General features: G+C 34.9%; 1 non-coding gene across 1 annotated transcript; it reads left to right on the top strand.

Moving 5' to 3' along the window:
* The first annotated feature begins 11,521 nt into the window (after window positions 1-11,521).
* LOC139894854 (small nucleolar RNA R71) lies at window positions 11,522-11,628 on the top strand. Its single transcript, XR_011775334.1, has one exon. It is a non-coding gene; the product is annotated as a small nucleolar RNA R71 (small nucleolar RNA).
* The last annotated feature ends 435 nt before the right edge of the window (window positions 11,629-12,063 follow it).

Raw genomic sequence — 12,063 nt, 5'->3', positions numbered from 1 at the left:
AAGTCATGGCTAGAATCGGCTCTAGCCACTTTAGATGAACGAAAGATATCTTTTTCTTGGTGCCACTCATATGAGTGGGATGCTGTATTATCAATAATCTTGTGAGCCTCTGTCATAACCCGTCCTTAACCATAAGAACGTGTTAGATAACGTATGATTTCATTGCGAGGTATTGACCTCTATATGCGACATTTTTAAAAGAACAACTGCATATATTTTACATTACAAACCATATTTCTTATTTTGATACAAGCTTTAGACAAAATAAAGATGATTATCGTTTAGCGATAATCTTAGACTTACAAACTTTACATGTGATGATAACAATACGATTTCTAGCATATTTTACATTACAAATCCTCCGATATGCAGTTTTATTTTTGACACAAATATGCATACTCAAGATCTTGTTTAAATTCAACATGTTGCAGCGGAAGCTTCTAATTATCACCTGAGAATGAACATGCTTAAAACGTCAACATAAAGTTGGTGAGATATAGGTTTAATGCCGGCAGCAATATATATATAGACCACAAGATTTCATATATAAACATTTTAATAAAAATATTCTAAGTGGTTGAGCACTTGGTAACCATACTTAACATTTAATCACGTCGCATATTCCCTTTATTATGAAATCTTACTACACCGTACCAAGTGTAGTTACGAAATGAAGTACTGTGCAACCGTTGAATACTGGTCGTCCAGTCCGGTTGGGGTTGTCAGGCCCGATAGATCTATCAACAGGATTCGCGTTTACAATACCGCTGTAAATAATAGTTACCAAGCTACAGGGAAGTATGCAGTGGTACAACTCAACGTAGAATATATTTTTCAGTTACTTGTGTCCATAACGTAAAACATAAAATACATGTATTCTCATCCCGAAATACTTAGAGTTTAAAAGTGGGACTATATACTCACTTTTGTCTTGAAGATATGTAATTTCGACTTGGTCTCCGATTGATATCACGAACCTATCCATATATAATATATCAATACCTTTTCTTTTTAAAAAATCGTCACATATATATACTTGTTATACTTTTAATACTTTTAATAATTCCTTAGTCCGTAGTTAGCAGCTCGATGTTAGTAATTCAATTTTAATGGTTCATTTTTAGGTGTTTAATAAACCCCCAATGAAATAAATAAAACCCCCATCGAATATGTATTGGTCGAGATTAATCTTGACCCACGGTACCGGTGTTGTCAAATGACGTGTTGCGTACATAAAGTACCGGTGTTGTCAAATGACGTGTTGCGTACAATCATGGGATCTTATGATTAATCTTCTCGTATTGTTTACGGGTGATCCTGAACCATATAAAATTAAATTATGAGTACATATATATAAAATATCATGTTATTTTAAAAAGATGTGATTTATTTAATTTTTCTCCAATTATTTTCGTGACTAAACAAGTCTTGGATATCCGATTTTGTTTTGGTCATAGTTTCTTCGTTACAACTCCGTTTTCGTTGGTTCAACTTGCCACTTCCTTGGATCGAGTCCCTCTTTAAGAATATGAACTGTAAATACCTTAGTTTGTATTCGAAATCACAGGTCAAAGGTCAAACTTTGGTGAAACTTATGAAGTTAATCATTTTTGTTACAAAAATATCATTTAATGACCATTTTTCTAAAAACACTTATACTTTGAATTAAATCATGAAATTTTTATGTGTTAACATATTCATAAGAAATATCATTTTTCCAGAATATAAACCTCCAATTCAAAGTTCAAGATGGTTTTTAATTATCCAACCCCAAACAGCCTCCGGTTGCACTCCGACGTCGTAAAAACAGTTTTTAAGGTGTTCTTTGAAAAACCAAGTTATACCTTGTTAAATTAGCATATATTTATATTATATTACAGGTCTTGAAGTATTTTAAAAGTTAAGTTAGAAGGATCTATTTAGTTTGCAAACAAGTTTGAAAACATTCAAACTATGTTCTTGTTGTTAAAATTTTATACCACAAAATAAGATAGCTATATATATATGAATCGAATAAGGTTATGAACAAAGTTACTACCTTAAGTTACTTGGACAAGATTGCTGTAAAAGAGAAGTAAAAAATCTAGAACCAAAAGAGTGATGGAGTTGGATGAAAGATTGGAAGTAAACTTGTGTTCTTGAAAGGATTCTTGAAGTGTTTTTGTAAGGTTTTTCTTATGGTGTTTAAGTGATGTTTTTATGGCTAGATCTTCATGGATACTAGCTGAATGGTTATGGAGTTTCTTAAGAGTGTATTTTTGGTTAAAGAAATGTGTAGTAAAATGAAAATGGAATGGAGTATAAATGGTGGTGTAAAAGGTGTATAAGTTTGTAATTTTGTGAAAAAATCTTTTAATCATGTGAAATTGTCATACTAGATAACAAAAGTAGTTACCTTATACATAAGGCATTGAACAAGGGCTGGTTGGTGGTGATTTGATGTGTATATATCAATAGTAAATATGTATAGAGGTTAGGTATGATACGAGTACATATACTCTAGATATACGTATAGAAAATCTTGTGAAAAATGGAATGAGAATTCAAATATAGCTATCTTTTGTGAATATACTTATATTGTTTTATGTATTTAAGTCTTTAAAAGTGATTAAATACATTACATATACGATATATGTATAAACATTATATGTTATAAGTATTTATGTCAAATAACGTTACGTATGGTTATCGTTTTGAAAACTTAAGTTAGTAGTTTCAAAATATACTTATAACTTATTGTTATTAATACAAAATGAGATATTAAAACATCCTTAGATCATGTTAAATATGTATATATACATATATATATACAAACATATAATTATCGTATGTTATATAGTTTGTGATATCATCGGTCAAATTGGTCGGTCAAACGTTGTGTAAAACTCTTTTCAAAAACATAAATCTCAACAATTTAGATTGCTTATCATGTTGGTAAGGTTTAATTTATGTAAATATTAATCTTATAAGTGTAAATTGATCGAAAAAGTCCGGGTCATTACAGTACCTACCCGTTAAATAAATTTCGTCCCGAAATTTTAAAATTGTACCTATTTTGCGTCATCGGGAAACAAGTGTGGATACTTTTGTTTCATCTGATCCTCTCGTTCCCAAGTAAACTCAGGACCTCTTCGAGCATTCCAACAAACTTTAACGATCGGTATGTTGCTCTGCTTGAGCCGTTTAACTTCACGGTCCATGATCTCGATTGGTTCTTCTATGAATTGTAGTTTCTCGTCAACTTGAATTTCTTCAAGAGGAATGGTGAGGTCTTCCTTTGCAAGACACTTTTTAAGGTTCGAGACGTGAAAGGTATTATGTACTCCGGCGAGTTGTTGCGGTAACTCGAGTCGATAAGCTACCGGTCCAATGCGTTCGATGATCTTGAACGGGCCTACGTACCTTGGGTTCAGTTTACCCCTTTTGCCGAAACGTATTACACCTTTCCATGGTGATACCTTTAACATAACCATGTCACCGATCTGAAACTCTAATGGTTTCCTTCGAACATCAGCGTAGCTCTTTTGGCGACTACGGGCTGTTTTCAATCTCTCCTTAATTTGTACTATCTTTTCAGTAGTTTCATGTATGATCTCGGGACCAGTTAATTGTCGATCTCCTACTTCATTCCAACAGATAGGAGATCTACACTTCCTCCCATACAGTGCTTCAAATGGCACAGCTTTAATGCTCGCATGATAACTATTATTATACGAGAATTCTGCTAACGGTAAATACTTATCCCATCCGTTTCCAAAATCGATCACACATGCCCTGAGCATGTCTTCAAGAGTCTGAATTGTTCTTTCACTCTGCCCGTCAGTTTGCGGATGATATGCGGTGCTCATATCCAAACGAGTTCCTAGGGCCTCCTGTAGTGATTGCCAGAACTTTGAGGTAAATCTACTATCACGATCGGATATAATGGAAATAGGTATTCCATGCCTTGAAACAATTTCCTTTATATACAATCGTAATAGTTTCTCCATTCTATCCGTTTCCTTTATAGGCAAGAAATGTGCAGACTTGGTGAGACGATCAACAATCACCCAAATGGTGTCGTATCCCCAGGCAGTCTTTGGTAACTTCGTGATGAAATCCATGGTAATACCATCCCATTTCCATTCTGGGATTTCTGGTTGTTGAAGTAACCCTGACGGCTTTTGGTGTTCAGCTTTGACTTTGGAACAAGTTAAACATTCCCCAACATATGTTGCAACGTCTGTCTTTAAATTAGGCCACCAATAACGTGTCTTAAGATCTTGGTACATCTTTCCAACTCCAGGATGTATCGAGTATCTTGTCTTATGTGCCTCGTTCAATATCAACTTCCTTAATCCACCCAACTTCGGTACCCAAATACGATTTGCAAAATATCGAATTCCATCTTCCCGTATAACGAGTTGCTTCTCATACTTCTTTATTATTTCATTTCTTATGTTTTCTTTAGTAAGTGCTTCTCGTTGAACTTCTTTGATTTGTGAGTTGAGATTCATGCGAATTTTTATGTTCATCGCTCGTACTCGAATTGGTTCTCGTTCCTTTCTGCTTAATGCGTCAGCCACTACATTCGCTTTCCCGGGATGATAGCGAATCTCACAATCGTAGTCGTTTATCAGCTCGACCCACCTACGTTGCCTCATGTTCAGCTGTTTCTGATCGAAAATATGTTGAAGACTTTTATGATCAGTAAACACAGTGCATCTAACCCCATATAAGTAGTGTCTCCATATCTTTAACGCAAACACGACTGCTCCCAGTTCTAGATCATGCGTCGTATAATTCCGCTCGTGAATCTTCAATTGTCGAGATGCGTATGCAATAACTTTCTTTCGTTGCATAAGAACACAACCAAAACCTTGTCGCGAAGCGTCACAATATATTTCAAAATCATCGTTCCCTTCAGGTAACGATAAAATAGGCGCCGTAGTTAACTTCTTCTTCAGTAATTGAAATGCGTTCTCCTGCTCCGAGGTCCATTCGTATTTATTCCCTTTTTGCGTTAATGCTGTCAACGGCTTAGCTATTCAGGAAAAATCTTGAATAAACCTTCTATAATAACCGGCTAAACCCAAAAATTGGCGTATCTGCATTGGTGTTTTAGGAGTCTCCCATTTTTCAATGGCCTCAATTTTAGCTGGATCAACCTGAATTCCTTTGCTACTAACAACGTGACCAAGAAATTGCACTTCTTTCAACCAGAAAGCACACTTAGAAAATTTAGCGTATAGCTGTTCTTTTCTCAACAACTCTAATATCAACCTTAAATGCTGCTCATGCTCTTGCTCACTCTTGGAATAGATAAGAATGTCATCAATGAAAACAATAACAAACTTATCTAAGTATGGACTACAAACTCGATTCATGAGGTCCATGAATACAGCTGGCGCATTTGTCAACCCAAACGGCATGACCAAAAATTCGTAATGACCATAACGTGTCCGAAAAGCAGTTTTCGGTATATCTTCTTCTTTGACGCGTAATTGATGATAGCCCGATCTTAGGTCAATTTTCGAGTACACACATGATCCTTGGAGTTGATCAAATAAGTCGTCAATTCTCGGTAGTGGATACCGATTTTTGATAGTTAACTTATTTAATTCACGATAATCTATACACATCCTAAAAGATCCATCTTTCTTTTTAACAAATAGAATCGGAGCTCCCCACGGTGAAGTACTTGGTCGTATGAATCCACGATCCAGTAATTCTTTTAACTGACTCTGAAGTTCTTTTAACTCGGACGGTGCAAGTCTATATGGAGCACGGGCAACTGGTGCAGCTCCTGGTACTAAATCTATTTGAAATTCTACAGATCTAAATGGAGGTAGTCCCGGCAACTCTTCCGGAAAAACTTCAGGAAAATCTCTTGCCACAGGCACGTCGTTGATGCACTTCTCTTTTTCTTTCTTTTCGACTTTATTAACATGTGCTAGAATAGCATAACATCCCTTTTCTAAACACTTCTTGGCTTTCAAACAGCTAATGAGTTTTAGCTTTGAGTTACCCTTCTCTCCATAAATCATCACCGGCATTTTATCCTTACAAGGAATGCGAATTGCCTTCTTGGCACATACAACTTCAGCTCCTACTTTGGACATCCAGTCCATGCCGACTATTACATCAAAACTTCCTAATTCTACGGGTATTAAGTCAATTTTAAATGTTTCTCCGGCTAAATTTATTTTACAATCACGGCAAATTTTATCGGCTTTAATTAGTTTACCATTAGCTAACTCAATCATGTACTTAGCATCTAGAGGTAATGATGAACAATTCAATTTAGCGTAAAAACCTCTACTCACGTAACTTCTATCGGCACCAGTATCAAATATAATAGATGCGGATAAGTTATTAATGATAAACATACCCGTAACAAGCTCCGGGTCTTCACACGCCTCTCTAGCATTAATAACAAATGCTCTTCCACGTGCAGATCCATTATTCTTCTCTGGATTCGGACACTGGCTCTTATAGTGACCTTGTTTTCCACACCCATAACAAGTAATGGTAGCCAAAGCAGTTCTATTTGCATTGGTGGCAGGAGTCTTGGTACCATTTGTATTTGTAACGAGAGCCCTACAATCTTCAGCAAGATGACCCTTTCGATTACATTTGTTGCATACCACATTACAGTAGCCAGAGTGATGTTTGTGGCATCGGTTGCATAAAGGATTTTGTCCTTTATAACCAAAGCTTAAACCACTACCCGCACCTTGCGTGATTTCTTGTTTCTTAAAAGATTGTTGTTGGTTACCTCGATCATAATTTCCATTCCACTTTCTTTTGTTACCTGATACCTTCACATCAGTATTGGATACTTTCTTATCCATGATGACCTGATCCATTAGCTCGTTTGCCATGGTTATAGCTTCATGAATTGTCTTAGGTTTCGATGATGTAACATTTGCCTTGACCTTTTTGGGCAAACCATCTTTGTACATTTCAATCTTCCGTTCTTCGGTTGGGACCAATTCAGGACATAGCAAAACTAATTCCATGAATCGCAGATTGTAGTTGGTGATTTCAGTACCAATAACCTTCAGACTTCGTAATTCATCTTCCAACTTCCTAACCTCGTTCCTTGGACAATATTCGTTGATTAACATTGTTTTGAATTCTTCCCATGGAGTATCATAAGCTACATCTCCTCCTACAGCCTTCACAAAATTTTTCCACCACGTGAGTGCACTATCTTGTAAAGTGCACGATGCATACTTGGTCATGTCCTTTTCAACACAACCACTGATTTTAAACACAGTCTCCATCTTTTCTATCCACCGGGTTAAACCGATCGGTCCTTCCGTTCCACTGAATGATGAGGGCTTGCAAGCTTGAAAAGTCTTGTAGGTACATCCTACACGAGGATTTGGGTTAACTGCAGCAGCTCTTACAGCTTCGACCCATAACATTCTGTCGTTCACTCGCTGATTGATGAGTTCCTGAATTTCTTGTTCCGTCATTCGGTTCAATCGCGCCATAATCTTCAATAAGAATGAAAAAAAAAAAAAAAAATTATTCACATGGAATATTATAGATGTAGTATGTATTTACAGTACATCGTAGCTTATTAATAATATGAACCAGTTATTATTATAAAAGCCTTTTCTTCTTATTAGCATTTTATAATTATATCTAGGGTAGTACCTACCCGTTAATGTCCATACTTAATAGCTTAGTACAGAATCAATTACTACCATCTAAATAATACTTAACCATGGAAAATTATTGCATTTCACACTTCACTATTTTACATATGCCTATCTTACATCGAACATTAAGCAAACCACACTAATAATATTATACAAAACATTATATGATCCCATGGTTTAATACGGCAGCGCATCGTTTGGTCTATTTTCTAGGACGTTTAGGTTCAAGGAATGGCCTAACGCTTATCCTAGCTGTCTGCCTATATTTTGGCTGTGGGGCTGAAGAACTGGATGCCGGGATAGAACGAATAGGAATAGCGGGTATAGGGGTGGTAGTGTCTAGTGGAGTTGGTGCCACATCATCCTTATTAAACTCAAGATTTGAATTTTCTAATTCATTAGCCTTTCGTTTCTTTCCTAGTTCGAACTTGTATTTCGTAATTTCCTGTATTTCTTCCTCGGGTTCACTTTCCTCCTCGGGTTCACTTTCCTCCTCGGGTTCACTTTCCTCCTCGGGTTCACTTTCCAGGTTCTTTATAGTTGGTTCATCCGGAATTTGTGAGTCTTCCCCAAAGATATTATTTTCGTCATCGGATAGGTTAATGACTGAAACACCATCTGAAGATTCTGATTCGGAGTCGCTGAATGTGATAATAAGTTTTGAGCCCGACATCTATCACACAACAACTAACCCATTAGTACTACATAATATTTACATATAAATTTTAACCAACAATGATAAGCAATGGTTTTTAAAATCAGACCCGGTCAAAGTCCAGACTTACTAATGTATCCTAACGACTTCTCGGTTAGACACACTAATGCAAACCTGGTTCGCTAAGACCACCGCTCTGATACCACATGTCATAACCCGTCCTTAACCATAAGAACGTGTTAGATAACGTATGATTTCATTGCGAGGTATTGACCTCTATATGCGACATTTTTAAAAGAACAACTGCATATATTTTACATTACAAACCATAATTCTTATTTTGATACAAGCTTTAGACAAAAAAAAGATGATTATCGTTTAGCGATAATCTTAGACTTACAAACTTTACATGTGATGATAACAATACGATTTCTAGCATATTTTACATTACAAATCCTCCGATATGCAGTTTTATTTTTGACACAAATATGCATACTCAAGATCTTGTTTAAATTCAACATGTTGCAGCGGAAGCTTCTAATTATCACCTGAGAATGAACATGCTTAAAACGTCAACATAAAGTTGGTGAGATATAGGTTTAATGCCGGCAGCAATATATATATATAGACCACAAGATTTCATATATAAACATTTTAATAAAAATATTCTAAGTGGTTGAGCACTTGGTAACCATACTTAACATTTAATCACGTCGCATATTCCCTTTATTATGAAATCTTACTACACCGTACCAAGTGTAGTTACGAAACGAAGTACTGTGCAACCGTTGAATACTGGTCGTCCAGTCCGGTTGGGGTTGTCAGGCCCGATAGATCTATCAACAGGATTCGCGTTTACAATACCGCTGTAAATAATAGTTACCAAGCTACAGGGAAGTATGCCAGTGGTACAACTCAACGTAGAATATATTTTTCAGTTACTTGTGTCCATAACGTAAAACATAAAATACATGTATTCTCATCCCGAAATACTTAGAGTTTAAAAGTGGGACTATATACTCACTTTTGTCTTGAAGATATGTAATTTCGACTTGGTCTCCGATTGATATCACGAACCTATCCATATATAATATATCAATACCTTTTCTTTTTAAAAAATCGTCACATATATATACTTGTTATACTTTTAATACTTTTAATAATTCCTTAGTCCGTAGTTAGCAGCTCGATGTTAGTAATTCAATTTTAATGGTTCATTTTTAGGTGTTTAATAAACCCCCAATGAAATAAATAAAACCCCCATCGAATATGTATTGGTCGAGATTAATCTTGACCCACGGTACCGGTGTTGTCAAATGACGTGTTGCGTACATAAAGTACTGGTGTTGTCAAATGACGTGTTGCGTACAATCATGGGATCTTATGATTAATCTTCTCGTATTGTTTACGGGTGATCCTGAACCATATAAAATTAAATTATGAGTACATATATATAAAATATCATGTTATTTTAAAAAGATGTGATTTATTTAATTTTTCTCCAATTATTTTCGTGACTAAACAAGTCTTGGATATCCGATTTTGTTTTGGTCATAGTTTCTTCGTTACAACTCCGTTTTCGTTGGTTCAACTTGCCACTTCCTTGGATCGAGTCCCTCTTTAAGAATATGAACTGTAAATACCTTAGTTTGTATTCGAAATCACAGGTCAAAGGTCAAACTTTGGTGAAACTTATGAAGTTAATCATTTTTGTTACAAAAATATCATTTAATGACCATTTTTCTAAAAACACTTATACTTTGAATTAAATCATGAAATTTTTATGTGTTAACATATTCATAAGAAATATCATTTTTCCAGAATATAAACCTCCAATTCAAAGTTCAAGATGGTTTTTAATTATCCAACCCCAAACAGCCCCCGGTTGCACTCCGACGTCGTAAAAACAGTTTTTAAGGTGTTCTTTGAAAAACCAAGTTATACCTTGTTAAATTAGCATATATTTATGTTATATTACAGGTCTTGAAGTATTTTAAAAGTTAAGTTAGAAGGATCTATTTAGTTTGCAAACAAGTTTGAAAACATTCAAACTATGTTCTTGTTGTTAAAATTTTATACCACAAAATAAGATAGCTATATATATATGAATCGAATAAGGTTATGAACAAAGTTACTACCTCAAGTTACTTGGACAAGATTGCTGTAAAAGAGAAGTAAAAAATCTAGAACCAAAAGAGTGATGGAGTTGGATGAAAGATTGGAAGTAAACTTGTGTTCTTGAAAGGATTCTTGAAGTGTTTTTGTAAGGTTTTTCTTATGGTGTTTAAGTGATGTTTTTATGGCTAGATCTTCATGGATACTAGCTGAATGGTTATGGAGTTTCTTAAGAGTGTGTTTTTGGTTAAAGAAATGTGTAGTAAAATGAAAATGGAATGGAGTATAAATGGTGGTGTAAAAGGTGTATAAGTTTGTAATTTTGTGAAAAAATCTTTTAATCATGTGAAATTGTCATACTAGATAACAAAAGTAGTTACCTTATACATAAGGCATTGAATAAGGGCTGGTTGGTGGTGATTTGATGTGTATATACCAATAGTAAATATGTATAGAGGTTAGGTATGATACGAGTACATATACTCTAGATATACGTATAGAAAATCTTGTGAAAAATGGAATGAGAATTCAAATATAGCTATCTTTTGTGAATATACTTATATTGTTTTATGTATTTAAGTCTTTAAAAGTGATTAAATACATTACATATACGATATATGTATAAACATTATATGTTATAAGTATTTATGTCAAATAACGTTACGTATGGTTATCGTTTTGAAAACTTAAGTTAGTAGTTTCAAAATATACTTATAACTTATTGTTATTAATATAAAATGAGATATTAAAACATCCTTAGATCATGTTAAATATGTATATATACATATATATATACAAACATATAATTATCGTATGTTATATAGTTTGTGATATCATCGGTCAAATTGGTCGGTCAAACGTTGTGTAAAACTCTTTTCAAAAACATAAATCTCAACAATTTAGATTGCTTATCATGTTGGTAAGGTTTAATTTATGTAAATATTAATCTTATAAGTGTAAATTGATCGAAAAAGTCCGGGTGATTACAGCCTCGGTTGCGGTTTTCTTCATAATGGAACCACCAGCTGCTGTGTCGATGTCTTTTCGTGTAGCAACGTTGACACCTTGGTAGAATATTTGTACTATTTGATAAGTGTCTAAACCGTGCTGAGGACATCCTCTCAACAACTTTTCGAATCTTGTCCATGCCTCATATAATGTTTCATTTGGCTTTTGCGCGAACGTAACAATTTCTCCTTGAAGTCTCACGGCTTTAGATGCCGGAAAGAATCTTTTAAGAAATTTTTCAACTAAGACATCCCATGTGTCAATCGCTCCTTCGGGTAACGATTCTAACCAATCTTTGGTTTCTCCCTTTAAAGTCTAGGGAAACAACATGAGATAGATCTGTTCATCCTCAATTTCTCTGATTTTGAATAGAGTACATATCCTATTAAAGGTTCGAAGATGTTCGTTTGGATCTTCTTTTGGCGTACCACTATATTGGCATTGATTAGTTATCATGTGTAGGATTTGTCCTTTGATTTCATAATCTGGCGCATTAATGTCTGGCTTAATAATGGCGTGACCTTGGCCAGTGCGTGTGGCTCCCATTCGGTCTTCCATACTTAGAGGTTCCGTTACTTCCATAATTGAATTTGTTGAATACGAATCACTAGAGGATTCTGATTTAACGGTTTG

This window comes from Rutidosis leptorrhynchoides, chromosome 2 (genome assembly GCF_046630445.1).
Source record: "Rutidosis leptorrhynchoides isolate AG116_Rl617_1_P2 chromosome 2, CSIRO_AGI_Rlap_v1, whole genome shotgun sequence".
NCBI classification, from domain to species: Eukaryota; Viridiplantae; Streptophyta; class Magnoliopsida; order Asterales; family Asteraceae; genus Rutidosis; species Rutidosis leptorrhynchoides.
Note: the sequence above shows the minus strand (reverse complement) of the source record. Positions and strands in the feature narration are given on the sequence as shown.